This window comes from Antennarius striatus, chromosome 10 (genome assembly GCF_040054535.1).
Source record: "Antennarius striatus isolate MH-2024 chromosome 10, ASM4005453v1, whole genome shotgun sequence".
NCBI classification, from domain to species: domain Eukaryota; kingdom Metazoa; phylum Chordata; class Actinopteri; order Lophiiformes; family Antennariidae; genus Antennarius; species Antennarius striatus.
The window spans coordinates 21,314,327-21,334,584 of record NC_090785.1 but is presented as its reverse complement, the minus strand read 5'-3'; positions in this window follow the sequence as shown (position 1 = coordinate 21,334,584).

Genomic DNA, 20,258 nt, shown 5'->3' with positions numbered 1-20,258 from the left:
CAGTAGAGGAGATGCAGTAGAGGAGATGCACTGACCACACCCTGTGCGGTGTGGTCAGTGCTATTCATGTTCCAACAACCACAGCTGAAGCCCGTCTGGCTCCTCAGTACTGATTGAGGAGCCAGACGGGCCGTTTGTTCAGAGATGGCTTCTCCACTTTGATATGGATGGCTTCTTTCACTTGTCTCTCAAACCCTCTGTCTTCCCTGTCCACGATCTGAACATTGGTATCCTTGGAGATTAATAAGGTATACTGTCTATCTATCTATCTATCTATCTATCTATCTATCTATCTATCTATCTATCTATCTATCTATCTATCTATCTATCTATCTATCTATCTATCTATCTATCTATCTATCTATCTATCTATCTATCTATCTATCTATCTATCTATCTATCTATCTATCTATCTATCTATCTATCTATCTATCTATCTATCTTCCTTGGGGTGAAGAAACACTGCTTAGACCTGTCCTGATGAGGCTCTACTGTGTTCTTGTTCCATTGTTCCACAAGTCCAGTGGATTGATTTAAACAGCTTTGGATAACCATGACCTGGATAATTGAGAACCTACACAAAAAACACTGTTGCTAGGGCGATGGAGCTGATCAACCACCATTGCTATGGTGATGGTGCCTTGCTAAGGGGCTATCGTCACACGTGATGAACAGTCGCGGTTCTCTGGGATGTGTTTGCTCATCACATGGAGAGTTAGTGAACACTTGGTGACTCACTTCCTGTGACTTCCCTCCGTTTTCTCCTGCGTTGAATTAGATTGTTGCCTCTGACCAGTCCGATGACCCCCACCTCACCCGTCCAATAGAGGGGTTAATTGATACCAGCGGGGGGGGGCAGGCTCTCACTGACACGGTCTGCGAGGGTCGGGCTGACGCCTCTCACCAGGCCCGTTGTTCCTTTTAATTGTTGTCAGGGTGGGATGACAGGAGGGATGGACAGAGGGAGACGGAGGGGGGGTGGACACCGGTAATTTACATTAATACATAGTGAAATAAACAAGCAGAGAAGCCATGCGTTAAATCAACTGGGAGAGAGAGAGAGAGCCTCCGGGGGGGTGGGGGGGCAGAGGAGAGGATGTGTGCCTGGAAAGAACTCTTCTTTTATGGTTCTATTACCGTGCAGTAGATTTACTCACACTGAAGTGCACACACTCTTACACACCATGTCAGATTGGAGAGAGGAGTGCGTCTGCTTTCTCTCTTCAGTATTTTAGTATTCTAATCCATCATTGGCCTGACATGGGGATGCTGTCTCCCCCGTCTCCCCCGTCTCCCTCCACGCTGCTGCACATACGCAGCATTCTGAAGCCAGATAAAGACAGAGCAGGAAAACAAACTCCACAGCGGGGAGAGCTTTATCCAGAGATAAAGAGACGGCAGAAAGCAGCACCAGAGATTCAGGGGGGGGGGGTAGAAGGAGGGAGCAGGAGGACCAAACAGGAGCGAGGGGGGGACGACAGATACTGTGGAAAGATGAAGGGATCGTGTGACGAGTGGGAGAACATGAGACAGCAGCAGAGAGGAAGTGTGTGTGTGTGTGTGTGTGTGTGTGTGTGTGTATGTGTGTGTGTGTGTGTGTGTGTGTGTGTGTGTGTGTGTGTGTGTGTGTGTGTGTGTGTGTGTCTGGGTGCCGATGCATCAGGACCTACAGAGTGTGAAATGGAGCAGCGAAGTTCAGTCAAGACACACACACACACACACACACACAAACACACACACACACACACACACACACACACACACACACACAGACACACACACACACACACACACACACACACACACACAGACACACACACACACACACACACACACACACACACACACACACACACACACACACACACACACACACTCAGCTGTTCTCTGTCTGACACTGGGTTCAGACATTAGAGTGGAATCATCTCCTAAACTGAACTGTTTGGTGAATCACTGACCAGCTGCTGATCAGATTGGTGATTGATAAGCCCTGCTGATCAGATTGGTGATTGATAACCGCTGCTGATCAGATTGGTGATTGATAACCGCTGCTGATCAGATTGGTGATTGATAAGCCCTGCTGATCAGATTGGTGATTGATAACCGCTGCTGATCAGATTGGTGATTGATAAGCCCTGCTGATCAGATTGATGATTGATAACCGCTGCTGATCAGATTGGTGATTGATAACCGCTGCTGATCAGCTGGAGCTCAGAGGAGAACTCAGTTGAATGATCATTACGTCTAGAGGAGCCTGAGGACCCCAGTGGGTTGTGGGTCGGGTCACAGCCAATCAGGACCTTCTGATTGGCTGTGACCCGACCCACAACCCACTGGCTGAAGGTCACAGAGGGGGGGCAGGACCCGCTAAATAAAGAATATAACAACAACGTTCTTTTACGTATCAAACTGCGGCGTGCCCTGGGGGTGTGGGTCAAACACACATCACTACTGGGGGTTCGGGGGGGGGGGTCACAAAGGTCCAGTGGGTGTGGAATATAAGATTGATTGTGACATTAAAAGTTTATGACAGATCCTTTCAGATAATCCTCAGACCTCACAGATATAATCAATAAAGTCTAAGAGTCACATGATCGACTGAGCGACACACGAAACAGGTAACGAACCAGTGAAGACTGCTGCAGGGCGTGTGAGGGCCCCGGGGCCCCGTCTGCTGGCCTCTCATTGGACACCTCATTAGCATTGTTTGGTATCACTTCACGGCGTTCAGTGAGGATGTTAATGAAGCTGATTTAGCATTCAGTCGTATAATCGTCTCATCTGTGTTCCGTCTGACGGGGAGAACTTTGGTCCAATTAAATTACTCTGTTTGGACTTCCTGGAGCGTTCTCCAGGACCCCTCCAGGACCCCTCCAGGACCCCTCCAGGACGCCTCCAGGTCTGCCCTCACGCCTTTCAGAGCCAGTCGACCACATCAAATGTCTCCGTGTGTTTTTTGTCTTTGCCTGAATGTTGGTATGGAGGCGATGCAGATGCACATGCTAGTTACCGCCAACACATGTTGCCATGGTTACCCTGGTCTCACCTAGGTGGCTGCACCCCAGGTGAGCTCAAGGTAAATGGAGCTGAATGAATCTTCAGAAATCTCTTCACTACAACAACACCTGGTGGGGGAATGGCGGCCATCTTTATGCGTTTTTTTCTGCTTGACTGACTGAACCCCCCCCCCCTTCAATCACAACCCCCACCACCACCACCACAACCCCCCTCGTCTTCCTCCACCTCTTATCCCGGCAGGTGTTTGGCTGAATGGGACATCATCACCATGGAGATGAGATCCTCTGGGTGACTCCAGACTAAAAGCTCATGGAGATAAAAGTCCTCCAGTCCGGAGCGAGTCAGTGGTCAGTGCTGGGGGGGGCATCACCGCAAGGCGCCCCCGTACCTGTCCCATCCTAAAGTGTGATCCGTCCTCCTGCCCCTCCCTGGCCGGTGGGGAGCCCTTGTTTATTCGACACTGGCCTCGGCTGCTGTCAACAGATAGCAGTAAATATTGATTCCAGTGGATAGAGATCAGCGGTTGATTGGTTTTAAACTGTGTTGGTGAAAAATTATTTATCTCTGGGGGCATTTACGCAGCCTCGCATGAAGTATTTCTGTTTCAGATTTATTGGTTGACATTTTGCCCTGCTCCGTGTGCCCCTGAGGGGGTATGAAACATTCATTCCTCTGCTGTGTTCACCTGTGAATAATAAAATAAATGTACAACCTGACATTTCCTTACCTTGACTTTCAGTGTCTCTTCTTTTGAATCTCCAGTGAGACGGATTTTTATTGTTTGGCTGCACATTTATGTTATTTTTATCGTGTGACACAGTTAGAGGTTAGCTGGTGAGTGCTGTTAGCAGGTGCAGTCAAATAAGAGGAGGAAACATCAGAATGAATAAAATAAAATAAAATAAAATAACATGAAAAGGAATAAGATGAAAAATAGAAAATGAATAAAATAAATAAAACAAAATAATAAAATAAGATGAAATAAAAGAAAATCAATAAAATAACATTAAGATGAAATTAAAGGAAATGAAAAAATAAAATAAATGAAATAAAATAAAATAAAATGAAATAGGTGGTTGATATATACAGTACTTTATTAATCCCGGAGGAAATTGCACATATCCACTGCTCAGGCATTACATAAATAAAAATATAAAATAGCATTAAATAAAATAACATAAAATAAGATGAAATAAAAGGAAATGAAAAAATAAAATAAAATGAAATAAAAATATGAAATAAAATAACATAAAAATTAAGATGAAATAAAATTAATTTAACATAAGATGAAATGAAATAATTTCAATAAAACATAACTTTAAATAAAATCAAATAAAATATGATGAAATAAAAGAAAATAACAAAAATTAAACAATAAAATAACAAAATAAAATAGTTCATGGAAAGAGCGTTTCGCAGTCACAGTCCCACAGTCTTCTGGGATAGCTGCCAGCAACCTCTGTGACCTGCAAAAGTGGAGGGAGCCGTATGGTAAGTGAATTTTTGAAGGAATATAAAATGAAATAACACAAAATATTAATGATGTCCTGTGTTTGTTTCATATATATATATATAGTTTACTGTTTGAAAAGTACTTCACACAGACGGTTGTCTTGAAATATCATAAAGCTGTTTTGCCAGAAAAGTGGATGTGAAGATTTGGGTGCCAAACTGACATACAGTATAACACCTGCGGGATAATGAGATTGACGGCCCTGCTAAGTGTCGCTCTGAACATGTTGAGCTGCATGCCACGCATACAGATGGATAACAAGAAGTGAACCTTTCAATGCATTTGCACGCAACAGAATGATATTCACAGCCATTGGGGCGGACATTTACTTGAGCATATGGCCACAGTAATAGGAATGCACATACATAATGATGCACACATGCTACATGCAGGGATCACTATAATTTGAATCGACTTTACAGGCAGATTGATTTTCCTTCAGGCAGTAGTTTTAAGTACAGGACAGATTGCAGCCCACACAAACGGCCTGATGCAGCAGGATCCAAGCCTCAGTAACAATACCTTGATTCTCACATTTAACGCACTAAAAAGTCAAAGTACGGAAAACACTGGTGAACTCTGTTCGCAAGTTCACCTCCATGCCATGAAATATTCTCCGTTGTACGCCGCTGGTTGAGCATCAGCATATTAACACTGGTCTGATGCAGTAAATAAATCAAGTTCAATGAAATGCCATTAAAATTGGCTATGTGTTAACTCCTGTGTGCTCTCATCTCATCATCCGTCTTGCCATGAGAATTACTCCTGTCATACTGTGATGGGAATGAGTCCAAGGGTGTTTTAATAGAGTCTGTCAGTGTGCGACTGATGAAAACACACTGATATCTAAAAACTCATTTGATGTCGGCACAAAGGAATACAACCTCACACACACACACACACACACACACACACACACACACACACACACACACACACACACACACACATGCAAACACAGGCAGAAGGTGTTGTGATGTACGTGAAGGTCCCACCATTGATCACAGTCACCTCCCTATCTCTACTCCACCTTCAGTGTTCTATCAGAGGCAGAAACAGAGATCTGTCACTCACAAATGTAAAGCTGACTTCAGGAGCAATAAAACACGGCCTGAGCAGTTTAGAAGCGTAAACGCGTATTTGATCATCACCGCACTTCATCCGTTTCAATGTGTGAGTCGTGGAGGGTTTCCTGCTCCCTGTGTCCAGGCCTGAAGGAACATGTCAGTGTGGGTCTGATTGAAGTCTTCACACAGGGACAGCTTGAGTTAGTAGCACTTTAGCAGGTTGAGCAGAAGGTCACCTGACACACAGCAGACAACAGATTGGTCAAACCAGATTGTTTCTGCTCATTGCATCATCAGAGGCGGCGCTCAGGAGCGCTGCTCCTCTACTGAGGGGTGCAGAGGTTCTGTCTCAGCCAATGAGGGTCCATGTTCCGCTTCATCATGATGGAGACACACCGGCCTCACCAGCTCCACCATGAACAAATTAGTTAACATCCAGTCAGCTGATGCTCGGCATGCTCATTTACATCTTTAAAGTGTCATTATGTCTGTGTGGACATATGTCTCTGTGACCATGTGACTCTGTGGACACGTATGTTCCCAGGCTGTGGCTTCATGCTGTCTGACCAAGCAGGATCCAGATGCTCTCCTGCCTCTTCCTGTACCAGAGGGGCACCATCATGACCCTGATGGAGGCTGCAGACTCTAAAGGCTCTTTATTAAAGCTCAACGCTACATGTTTGAATGAACCCTTCCATAATGGATCATGTGTGTAACGTCTTTCTTGAGTTGAGCGGTCCTGGAACCGCTGCGAAAAGGCCTTATAGAGGCACGCAGTTCCACGCCTCATGGTAGGGGGCGCTGGTGATCCCAGGGATTCGGCCGAGGCTTCCTCTTCCTCGGCCGTAGAAGAAATGACAGCAAACTACAGCCATTCATGAATTTTCCTCTCGCCTTGCCTTAATATAAAAATGGAGGATTTACATATCTCAAGTCAAAAATGTTTTGGCTGCTTTTCTTCAGAAGGAGCGGCGCATGGACTTCATTTATAAGTAAACGTGACATAAAAGCAAACATGTAGGAAACAACATAAAGTTTTTTTTAATCAAATATGCTAATTGTGTGTTAGTTTGTATATGTAAATAATCCTGCTCTGAGACTTTAAAAATGACCTGTTGCTACTTGAATGGTGAATAAGCTAAACTGTAGGTTCATATTTTTGGTAAATCTAATTATGATGAATTCAGTGCCTCAGCAGCCGTGACCCTCACTGAGTTCTGGGTATAAATTATAATGTAGATGTTGTAGTTGCTTTTGCGTGTGTAACAGATTTTTTGGAGAATGCATTTTTTTGCAGAAGGTCCAACGTTGTCAGGAAGCTCCACTGCTTACACACAGCTGTGTCATTGGAGGAATGTGATTGGTTATCACCACGTCAGCTGTTAGTGTGTTTGGACTGATCTCATGCTGTTTGCATCGATGCTCCAAATACACTGTGCACCTCAGGCCACAAACATCACCACAGGGCAGTTGCCCATGCTCTGGAGCCGTGCACCGCTGATTCACAAAGAAAGAGCCCCTGGTGGTCTGAAGAGCAAATAGAAAACTTTCATAAGACTTTGCTTGAATTACCGCTGAGGTGTAATTCCTGATGATAAAGGTTTTTAATTCAACTTCAAGTCAAAGCAGGTTGTTAAATATCAGCAGACAGGCATCTGAACCAGGAGCAGATAGCAGCACCGAACAGAAACACACACTCATGCACACACTCGTCTCCCTGTGAGGTCCATTCTGAGCTCTATTAAATAATCAGGCACGTTTCTTCCCTACTGGCAGAAATCAGACCCGACTGGCTCGTCCTCAGCAAACCGCTGTGTGTGACGGAGGAGAGGAGTGTGTGTGTGTGTTTGGACGCACCAATGCGACCATGGGTATGTGTGTGTTTGTGTGTGTGTGTGTGTGTGTGTGTGTGTGTCTCCTCCAGCTCTGCCATCTCTGAGGAGCAGCTCCAGAATTAGCTGTGAGTTGAATTCATCCTCCACGGCTCATCTCTGCCCCGGTTTGAGTTCGGGCCCCAGCCTCTGCTTACCTCCAAATATACCTCACACACACACACACACACACACACACACACACACACACACACACACACACACACACACACACACACACACACACACACACACACACACACACACACACACACACACACACACACACACACACACACACACACACACACACACACACACACACACACACACACACACACACACACACACACACACACACACACACACACACACACACACAGTTCTTTGTCCCCGTTGTAAATGTCCACAGATAGAGATAGGTGGACTTGTCCAGCCTTCTTCTGGTCATGTCAGCTGTTAGTAAAGTTAAATTTATACGTCAGGATCCAGGATAGAAGACCAAAGTTACCAGTTTGAACTGGTGGTAGGAACCCTACCGACACACTGAAGCCAGGACCTCTGAAGTACCTGCACGAGATTTGAACCATACGTCTGTGGTAAACACATCCTCCACGCCTTACAATCATGTTGCATCATACCAAATAAAAAAGGCAATATAAATACATCCAGATGACTTTCAATAAAGATGATTTCATCAGATGAGTGTCAATAATTTTTGCATGCTCTTCATCCCTTCTGGAACTCTTCCTCTGTCTAATCCTTTCATCTGTCTAAGCATCATCTACCTAAACCAAGATGCTTCTCTCAGAGCCCGGCGGAGAAACGCAGAGAGGGATGAGGCGAACGAGGGAGGACGAGCAGAAGGCGGAGGAAACGAAGTAAAGCTTTTAATCTGTAAATGGAGAAGGGTAATGGTCATTTAAGCATTAAGAGATCCCCTCCGTCCGCCTGCCCTGTTTGCGTCTCCTTAATGCTCCTTAAACATTTATGAATGCTGATAACAAAGAAAGAGCGCAGCTACGCCGGTAATCAAATCACTGCTGGTTATAGGCTTTACTGGGAAGAGTCAGGGAGGGGGAGGCGAAGCATAGAGAGACATTGTGAGGCATGGAGAGATGAAGGAGGGAGGGAGACAAAGAAAAATATATTAGCTCTTAAAATAGTCCTGTTTCAGGGTGCAAATAAACTGCAGTGTGTCGCTGTCAGAGAGAATCTGACAAAATGTGTGTTTCACTTTACTGGAACACGTCTCTCCCCGCCAGCCCTCCCATCACCTCATGGGCCGCGTTCATCACTCGCAACGTTCGCCGCTAAAATACAGTCGCGCCTTTTAGATAGGTATCAACTTATATAATGGCCTGAGCTGAGAAACATTATGAAGTCAGTGTCACAGCAAAAGATGTAAAGATGATCGTCGTACCTGAGCGTTCATCAGAGCCCTGAAACATCAGTGAGGTTCATGGATCCATCTGCAAAAGTTAAAATCCACTGATTATATGTTGTTTTTTTATTTTAGTTTGATTTGAACTATTTTATGTATCTGTGTAATACACGCTGTATGTTTATTTTGATGTGGTGTTTTCACATTTATTGTGTTGGACCTTGTAACCTGTGTTTAGGAAGGTCACAGATAAATAAAGTTTTACTTACCATTCAATAGAGAATTATCAATAAGTTCTGATGAGACCTGATTGTCTCCACTTCCAAACTGTGCTCGAGTCGGACAAAGGCATGAAGAACACACACACACACACACACACACACACACACACACACACACACACACACACACACACACACACACACACACACACAGACTGCGGACCGGGTTAAATTTAGGCGGCATGTCTGTGACGCTCGTCCATCAGCTCAGAAGGACCATCCAGGTTCAGGTGGACCCCCCACCCCCACTCCCTCCCCACGGGCTGCCAGGCAGCAACAGGAGGCTCTTAGAGAAACAGTCGGTCGTAGCAGACAGTCTCATCCACATCCACCGTGACCCAGCACTGGTCACATGGACGAGATTAGGATCAGAAGAGCAAGACTGGATTTTAATCCTTGACTTTTTGGATTAATCCTTGGATTTTGGATTGAGTTTTTGGACAATTAGAACAGAAGATCACATTAATGCACATTTATAATTCATTTTTGAAATGTTTTATTTTTTAAGCATGTGCTCGCATTCTAAGTGATTGGAGGCGCAGTTCGGCCGACAAGAAGGCCTGAAGTCTCCACTGAATTTATTTACTATAGACATTTAAGACTTCATGATGCTTTATGTTCCATGTTACCCCTGTATAGGCTGTGTGTTTAGGCCCCAGGGAGTTTATTAAGTAACTTTATAACTTTACCACATCCTGGTAAATGGAAGATGTTTTCAAAGTCAGGTTAATAAAGTCAAAGATCAGTTATGTCAAGACATGTCATGTCAACTGAAGGAGGAGGAGGAGGAGGAAGAGGAGGAGGAGGAGGGGGAGGAGGAGGAGGAGGAGGAGGAGGAGGAGGAGGAGGAGGAGGAAGAGTGTGAGGGATAGAAGGAGGAGGAAGAGGAGGACACCTGAGTGAAGTAGGACAGAGATGAGCCCGTGAGGGACCGACCACATCCACATCCTCCCTCAGCCTGAATGTCACGCTGCTGCAGCCGTTCATGACGAGTGCAGGTTGAGATTGAAGATATTTACCATTTTAAAAAGCTCTAACTGACCCCTCACTTTGAGCTCTGTGGTCGTGAAACATGGTCTCATATTTGTGTATCAAACTGACCCGGTAATACTGAGGTTTAAAATTATTAGCCCATGGTACACCATAAAATACATGGACAGATAGGCCCCAAAGAAATGTGTGTGTGAACACACCCCCAGTGTGTAGAAGCGTGTCGGACATGGTTCTGATTTGTTCTGTTCCCTCTGGCGGTGTAGACACCCTCACCAGTGGGAAGAAACCCTTTTCTCTTTGGACCAATCCAAATTTCGTTACAAATGATCAGCTCAGCTTGACTAATGTTTAATCACCACATTCCCTGGAATGTTAATTCCCCAAGAATAAGGAAAAAATACCCTTCTGAGACTATTTTACACTTTTTTTTGCCCAGCTGAACTACAACCGTCCCTCCAGTAACCGTATTTTTAAGTCCACAAAGAGGTCGTGTTGTTTAGCTGTTGCCAGGACAACCCCTGACCTCTCTCTACAACAGCTGCACATTCAGTCACTGGTCCATTAGTCTTTCAGATGGTCCCTGTTGACCTGATGTTTGATGGGGATGAGGAAGACGGCAGGTTGAGACTGACCATCTGATGGACATTCAGAAGAAGCTGAAGACAGAAGATCTGGCTCAGCCACCAGGTTCCTTTGTTAGGTTTTTATACTAACCTGGTTGACATTTGTGTTTAAATTACCACTTGTGTGACAGTTCAGTTTCTTCTTGTGGGACATGGGACAACCCAAAGAGTGATGGAGAGAATGATTTCTCAAAATTCTATGTAATTAACAAAACATCTACTCAAAATCCAAAAACTTTCCAGAGGGGTGGTGGTGTGTGTAATTATAGTGTTATAAATAGAAAATATTTACATTCTACTTTCTTTATGAATGCGATCATCTTCATTTAAAATGATGTTTTTTGATCTTCTTAGTTTCCATCTCTCTCTCTCTGCACAGGAGCTTCCTGGTCTTCTTCTGATCCTAATCTCGTCCATGTGACCAGTGCTGAGTCACAGTGGATGTGGATGAGACTGTCTGCCAGGACCGACTGTCAGGGCCGATAAAGATGAAGGCTCCTCCATAAGCCAGCGCCGATAGCAGGGGGAGAGCATTTCCTCATATATGATCTGCCTATAGGTTGGCAGAAGCTTAGCCATTCATCCAGCTGACTGGTGAAGAGGTGATGGTGGGCGCGTTGGTGTACATGTGTGGGTGGGGGGTGGGGGGTTACTCAGAGTTAAATGGAGCCAATCACAGACAGAAAAACAGCATTACACACCACATTAGGCATCATCTCAGGGCTCTCTCTCCCCCTGGTTCTTCTTCCTCTCTCCCCCCCACTCCCCATCTCTCTCTCCAGGTGTGCAGCCAGCTGATAGTGTCAGCTCTATTTGCACATTCACTTCAAATTCTCCAGAACTAATAGATTCCACCAGATTCCACTAACTCAATACTGCTGATCTGCAGCTTATTACAGCCAACCAGCCAACGAGCCAATCACTCAATGAATCAGCCAACCAAGAAACTGAGCTGCAAATATAATATGAATGTGAGGCACGCATCTGGAGATTGATCTATAAAATCAATTCTGTTTTATTGTGTAATGATAAACTGAGGCAATGCAGAAAGCTTAATATTAATGGATGATTGCCAGAGACAACACCGTGTCAGGTAAGGGTTAACCTGCAGCTAGACGGACAAAGACCTGATGTAAACAGTGTGAAAAGGAAAAATATTTTCATTTGTGAGGGTCAGATTATGTCATGCAAAGAAACGAGCTGCAGCAGAATGTCAACCCTGCCCCCTATGAACCCCACCAACCTGTCCCCCTTTACAAGTTGCTCATGTGGGTGCACCAAGCAGGAGCTGCCCGCCACTCTACCTCCACCTGCATGCGTACGGGCTCAGGGCCCCGTACATACTAATATATACGTATGTGGATTACTAACACTCGAGTGTGCCATTAATTTCCCTTCAGGAATTAATTGGGGATATAAAAAAAATGCCAAATGTGGGGGCAAGACACATCCGCCCCGCAGACTTTAGTTTGGGCCTCTGACCTAAACCGATTTACGATTCATGATAGAAAACTCCCTATTCCACCTGGCTTTACTGAGTACAGTCAAACCTACAGTAGAATCTACAGTAGAACCTACATAGAACCTACAGTAGAACATCAAGATACGAGTTGAACCGTTCTGTGACTGAGTTTGTCAAAAATGTCCCCATTTAATGTAACTAAAGTCATTTTAATCCGTGCCGGCCTTTTAAAAAAGCCACAAATTCCCTAAATGATAAAAAAAACATTTATTTATCCACATGCAGACTTTACCTGTGTATAATTCTTGTCTCATGAGCACACACTACGCAGACGTGAAGTCACACGGGAGGATTTGCGTGTGATCATCTACAGAAGTCTCTGTCTTTGTCTGCACAACCAATTTTAATGCAAAGAAATTAAAGAGTGGATGAATGCAGAGAAAACGGAGATAATCACAGTAGTTAGGAGTTAGTGAGCGGATCCCCAGGGAGGATTTCACCAGCTCTCCTATCACCTGTTGACTTCAGACCGCTCAGGTGCAGTGATTTACAGGATTCCAGCTTTTCCTCTGTAATCTCACAAATGTTAAACGTAGAAAAAAAAACAACACACACGGGAAGGGGACAACAGAGAAACCAAAATACGTCCCCAGTAAAAATTCAGGTTCAAGATCCAAAGTTTGAGCCATTCGTGACAAAACAACACATTTATAGCAAGAATACAAAGAGAAGCAAAACTGATTGGGCTCAAATCTCAATCAACTAAAATCACAGTTTGTTGGAGGAAGCTTAGAGAGTAACATGTTGTTTCACATTGATTCCAACAGTCCCTTTGGAAATGCAGCCCTAAGCAGAAGCTACTCTTTTTGTGCTTTCTTTATGTTTTCATTTCCTGAGCATGATAGGAACACATGTATGGATGTCCTTTAATTTATCTTTATCTGTACCTAAAAAGCAGGGAATCACACGTTTCAACACTTTCGTCCGTTCTGGAGGTTCATTGCTGAAGACTCAAGAAAGTGTGAAGTCCCTGGAACTGGTACATCACTTTATGTAATTTTGGCTGAATGTTGCAGGCACTAAAAATCATCTGACATCATGGTTTCCCCCGTGATCATTTGAAGTGCGAGTCAGAGACCCAACAAAACGGTGCTCTGTATGAGGCGCACAATGGAAGGGCTTATCACAGCAGGGACACTGATACACCAACACTGGGAAGGGAATGCATCTTATCTGGAAGGGTGATAGTTTATGGTATATAGTATAGCATATTTTCTAAATGTTTCTTTTTGATCCGATGTTAAGAGTAATTCTTAGTGTATTAAGACATGTATACATGTGTGTACAGGCCCCTGAAACAACCACACACACAGAAGGAGCCTGTAGGCATGCCTTATATACAATGGGAGGCAGAGTGACGGGCAGCTCCGTTGGTGCTCCCCAAATAAGCAGCTTATAGGGGAGGGTGGTGCCTTGCTCAAGGGCAAATCGGCACACACTCCAAATGTTTTACCCATACCCGGTCCCCAGCCCAAGACTTAGTGGACTGATCTACTGCCGCCCCCGTGGCAGCTGGTCTCTCAAAGAAGGGACGTTCATTGTCATTCGTCTATTTGTTTATGGATGAATTCTGCCCTCCGTTCCTCCTCAACAAAATGTTTCGCTCCTGTCCATTGAGTAGGAACGTTTCTGGGCAACAGGCTGCAGACTGTGGAAGACCATTTTGTGGATTTGGAGAAAAACGTGGCAAAGCCGGAGAGTGATGCCAAAAATATGCTACATCAATGTACATGGTACATACTGCACTATGTTAATATACTTATGAATAAATATATGTTTTGCATATCTAAGGTTTGTTGATCTTTCTTACTTGGTCGTTTTTTAAGTAGCTCACATGCTCAAAAAGTGTGAGCACCCCGTTTTCTACAGTATTTACTGAAGGTACAAGTGAAGAAGGTGAAGGTGCACAGGTGAAGTCTGAGTCCGAGGCACTGGAGGCAAACACACAGACCACAACAATGGCGTCTTATCTGGGGTGTACCCTGCCTCTTAGCCGTAGTTACCTTGGATAGATTCTAGCAACATCCATAACTTGTGCTTTCGAAAAAGCGTCTGCAGACGAGACAATGACTATCATTTCATCAAAAAAATGGAGCAATGGATAAATGATGCCCCGAAGAAACTATTTACATCCTTCAATGCTGGACAAACGTCTGATAGTCCAACTATTTTACGTCACGAAGTTGACTTCAGTTCAGACATCAGGTCCATGACTAATCCTCTAGGGTGTAACCACTTTATCCACTTCCACAACGAGCCTTTGTCAACTCACGTGGACACAAACCATGTTGTTTCCAGGTGGGATGAGGAGAAAACAATGCATGCTAAATGAAAGGCAAGAATTAAATATGCATGAAAAAGTACATAAGTGTTGTAAAAAAGTTGGAATTGGAGACTGAATGAATGCTTAGATCCTTCCTGCTGTTCTGTCAAGCACAGGTGAGTTAATCCAAACATTTTAAAGTTGGCAGTGGTGACACGAGCAGGATGTGTGATGTGTCTCAGAATGGCTCAGTGGGTGTACACACATGCCTAATTGTACCTGTGCGAAGCGCGCACAGCTTGATGCTACTTTGCTTGACAGTTCGCAGCTAAATTTGTCAGGTCAAGATGGACAGATGCAGGGGCACCAACATGGTATCTGCTGACACTAACCGAACAGCACATAGAAATACCAGCTGCATGCACAGGCTCACTTTTTCCTCATATGTTTATACACTATGAAGCAGACGTGAGTGAAATCAGCAGGGCTAATAGGTGAGTGCTTTAGCTGTGTGTCTGCAGGAAAGTGTATTCCCTGTTGTGAGGATAATAGCCCACACTAGACATGTCATCACTCACAGAAACCACACAGAGAGTCTTTTGATGTGATGATACTTCACATGACTCATCTGAGCGTATCTTAATATATTAATGAAGCTCAGACCAGGAGAGGATCACGTCGTGTCAGCTTGCCTTTGGTAAATTTTTCTGTCAATATTGGTCTTAAAAATTATACAATGACACCACTAGCACACACACACACACACACACACACACACACACACACACACACACACACACACACACACACACACACACACACACACACACACACACACATACACAAAAATAACAAATCTTATGCATATTTCTGTTGATAACAAAATAACACAAAACGCAGTACACTGTGTCACAAACAGTTTGCATTAGGCCCCCTGGAGAGGGCATCAATAATTTCCTTCATGCTGTTAGTAGTGGGTAACATAACTGTTCCATGATGACTTCTATTAACCCTTCATGTTTCAGCTCACTTGTAATATTTAATATTGACGCATACTGCCATGGAATACGGTTTTACCTCCACTGTTACTTACTAAGGCTTTATGGTTGCTGTTATTCTTTAACTCTCTAAGAAGAACTTAAGGAAATATCTTAAAACCCTTTGCTTCTCTGACAGTTTCTCCATTGGCTGGAGTAGAGGTGAAGTGGAGATAGCTGTTCCTAGGACTGCACTCTTCTGGACTCAGGCTTCACATGTCATATACAGTGATACCTCTGCTTACAAAATTAATTGGTTCTGGAAGAAATTTCGTGAGTAGAAAATTTCTTAAGTAGAGACACGTTTTCCATGCTAATGCCTTAATCCGTTCCAAGCCCCCCAAAATTCAGACATAAATGTTTTATAAAGCATAAAAATGCATAAAAACATGTAACAAATACATGTTACGATTAGATTATTACACAATAAATGAGAGTTGTGCATAATGTAAAAAACAAAGAATAGAGAGTAGGACTAGAGTAGAGTAGGACTTTATTCATCCCTTCAGGAGGTTCCATCAGGAAAATTAATTAATAGAGTAAAGAATAAAAATGATGGTCATTTACCTTTTAACTGCTGTCCTCATTGTTTTTTGCCCTGTTTGGTTCATGCCCTCTTGCCCCACCATGAACAACAGAGTGAATTCCAGTCCTCCTTTTGAACTTCTCCAATTAAACTCCTTAAACTTCCTTTAGTTTTAATAACGTGGTGATTGTAGATTCATTACGGCCATATTCTTAGATGAGATCAACCAAACGCATCCCTTTTTCATGCTTTTCTAAGATCTCTTCCTTTGTTTGTACGGAAAAAAAACTCCTTTCTTTATCTTTTCTTTTCCTCTTTTCTCCGTCACTTTCTTGGGGTCCATAGTGAATACTCTAAAAGTTAATATATTTATGTAAAACTATCAGAGCACCTCACGGGTCAAGGGCCGAATGACGAGAACGCTGCATAGACACATATCTAGCTACACACAGAGGTCCCTCTGAGCCAATGGGATACCAGGATGCTAGGTCATGGCCAATGGCAGAGCAGCTATAAGAATGTTGCGTTCAGGAATCTGTGGGAGCTGCGAGTATCAGCCCATACTGTATCTTGACCTTTCGTAACTCAAAACTTCTTTCGTAACTAGAGGCAATATTTCCCCTTTGAGGTGTTTTGTATGTAGAAAATTTCGTAAATAGAGACATTCGTAAGTACAGGTACCACTGTAATTGTTGATGTTGCATTTACCTTGCCTCAAGTTAAGCAAGGACCTGGTGGCTTCCCTGCATGGCGAGGTGTGCTGGACAACCTGCTTGAGGGCACGAGTGAATCTAGTGTGGGTGTAGCATGTTGTCAAACCTGTGGCTCCATCATCAGCTTGACCCTTGAGGTGGGACATGATGAACGCCACCATGGTCCAGTCTGAGAGAAAGGCAAAGCTTGCAATTCCAAATTCAGTTCACATTGCATCAAAACAGTCTCATGTCACCTGATTCCCTTGAGAATCGCTCCAAACGGGCAAGATGCAGGCGTGGTGAGGCGGAGGTCTGCATGGAGGGGTCCGCAAGTCCATGGGGGAACACAGAAGAGTATAAGAGTTCGGCGTCTCCGTTGCCAATGTGTTGCATGGCAGTGAGAGAGTAATTCATTAAACTGTGAGCTCAGCAAAAATATCGTTGAGGTCTGTCCATCAGCCAGGGCTCTCAAACCTGCGCACTGAGACTTAAGCTGTTCTTCAAATTGCCCACGGAGGGATAGATGCACCAGATCTGCGTTGGCTGAGTCTATTCTGGCCAATTCATTGTGCTATGAATGTAGCACAGGTAATACAGAACTCAAATGAACCAAAAAGACTGGTTGAAATCCAAAAAGCAGGTTTATTACCAGACAGAGGTCGGTACACAGGAAGGCAAACAAAACCAGGCAGAGGTGTCTAAAACATGAGGCTAAGGGACAAGGTCAAAACACAGGCAAATGGTGCACCGAAAGCTAGAGCTGAGAGTATCGGACTAGATGTCGTGATGACATTGTGCTATTTGCTTTGCAGAAGAATGTTGTGAGAAAAAAGGAGGAGAATAGAGGTAAAAACAAACAAACAAAGAAGGCATGGATGAAATGAGAGAAGAAAGGCATGGAATGCAGACAGAGAATGAAGTGGGATGGAGGGAGGACAAGAATAAAGGTAAAAGAGTAGTAGATACGTGACAATCTGGTAAGAACAGAAGGATAGAAGATGATTCAGAATTAAGAATTGAATAGAAGGAGGAGGAAGGGGTTAGGGTGTATGAGAGCAGGGGAAGAAGGAAGAAGGCGAGAAAGACGACAGAGAGGTAATGAGGGGGACAACAGAGAGAAGAACGACTACAACGCTCATTAAAGAAGAGAAGAGCTCCATTAAACACCAAACTGTCCGTGTGTGTGTGTGCCTGTGTATGTGTGTGTGTGTATGTGTGCTTATGTGTGTGTATGTGTGTGTGTGTCTGTGAGCGCATATGTTGTGTGTATCTTGTGCATTTCAGTGGCTGTAGGGCTGTTTGTGTGTACCTCATCAGTATAATGATGACACATAAAGGAACTTCATACACACACACACACACACACACACACACACACACACACACACACACACACACACACACACACACACACACACACACACACACACACACACACACACACACACACACACACACAGGTGGTCCAGACTGCAGTGGCTTCTGGCTTATAATTACATATTGATACAGCAAACAATTAACACAAAGTTACTATCAGAAATGAACAGAACTAAAGCTGTAGTATGAAAGTCAGCCTAACACACACACACACACACACACACACACACACACACACACACACACACACACACACACACACACACACACACACACACACACACACACACACACACACACACACACACACATGCATTACCTATTATAATGTCCAAAAATTAATGAGCTGGATTGTAATTGTAATGGGGATATGGCTTAGCATCATGACGAGAATCCATAAAACAGACCCTTTATTATGGTTTTATAAAGAAGTGAGGCATTGCAGAGAACTTCGTGTCACTGTTTGGCTGACTGGCTGCCTACGTGCCTGACATGTCAGCTGCATTCCTCCAAAACCATTCCCATTGAACTGCTTCTCCGTAATATCTCCTCTAAAGTTTCCTCTAAAACAAGTCAAGCGAATTATAAGTGACAATGCAGCTGTGACATAACTTTAATTTCTGTGATGTCAATGAATGGAGACTTTTAACAGCCCAGGCCTTTCAATTTTTTTCCTGGGTGATAATAATGAGATTGTTCATCATGGATTAAATGGTGAATAAACCACTGTATGGGCAGTTAGACAGCAGTCAATAGTTACTGCTTGATGTCACTCATGAATTTGTTTCATACTATTTTGCTTCACAAATATTTTTAGGTTCTCTTCTGCTTTAAAATGGATGGCTTCCATTTAGTCAGGCTCAGAGACTTTTAATTAGTTTTATTCTCTCCTTCACTCCGTCTTTGTACACTTCTGCTGCTGAATCTGCCTCATAGGCACAAACCAACATTAGTGAACACATTTTAAAGAGTGATCAGACCACAATCAGCCCTGAATGAAACCAGGAGCTGAAATCTTTATCTGGGAGACGGGACGATCGCTGACGGCGTCATGTGATTAGTGGATCAGTTATATTAGGGTTGAGACAACTATCACGGGTCTGGTAAATGAGTACAACAGTCAGGTCATGCAAAATACAACGTTGTTGCTCAAACTTGTGTGAGAATAGTGAGTAAAAGTTATGTTAGGAAGCATTCACATAGGAGACTCCCTAAAGACTCCTGATCGGTAGGGGCAGAATGTTTGAGAATGCTGCCCCTGGTTAGTGGGCGAGCTAATCATGGGTTTCCTGTACACTGTGGTGCCATGGTGATACCATCCATACTATACATGGTGAATGTAAGCCAGCTCCCACCAAACAGCTTCCACAATACAGCTCCCATGTCAAGCCACCCAATAGTTATGGCCCACTTCATTCATATTGCAGTCTTCATTCCAACCAGTGGTGACAGAGCTGTGATCTTTGGGTGAGATGGATTCCCATCAATTCAGTATTCAATCACATCATTAATGGTTAACTGCAGTCTCTGTACATTAAAAATGGACATTTTTTAATTTCATGTTTTTGTCACATTCTAACCATGAGTTGGAACAAAACAGTAAATATCAGCTGAAACAGTGAAGAGCAGCATAACTACAATCCAATCAATGATAAATATGAGTAAGACAATGAACAAACACTGGTAGAACCAGGAAGTAGAAACCAGGAAAGTCATTTTGATGAATACCTGATTTCATCCTACGTTAAATCACCAATGGATGGGTAATGAATGGTTATAATGCTTGTTAAGTCACCAATGGATGGGTAATGAATGGTTATAATGCTTGTTAAGTCACCAATGGATGGGTAATGAATGGTTATAATGCTTGTTAAGTCACCAATGGATGGGTAATGAATGGTTATAATGCTTGTTAAGTCACCAATGGATGGGTAATGAATAGTTATAATGCTTGTCCAGTACGGGACAGTTACCTTCTACGTCAACAACTGTGAACTAACCAGGTTAGGTAGATGACACTACACATATACCATGATTAAATCAATATATATCAATATATTGTACCAAGAAATCATGTTGTAGTGCTAT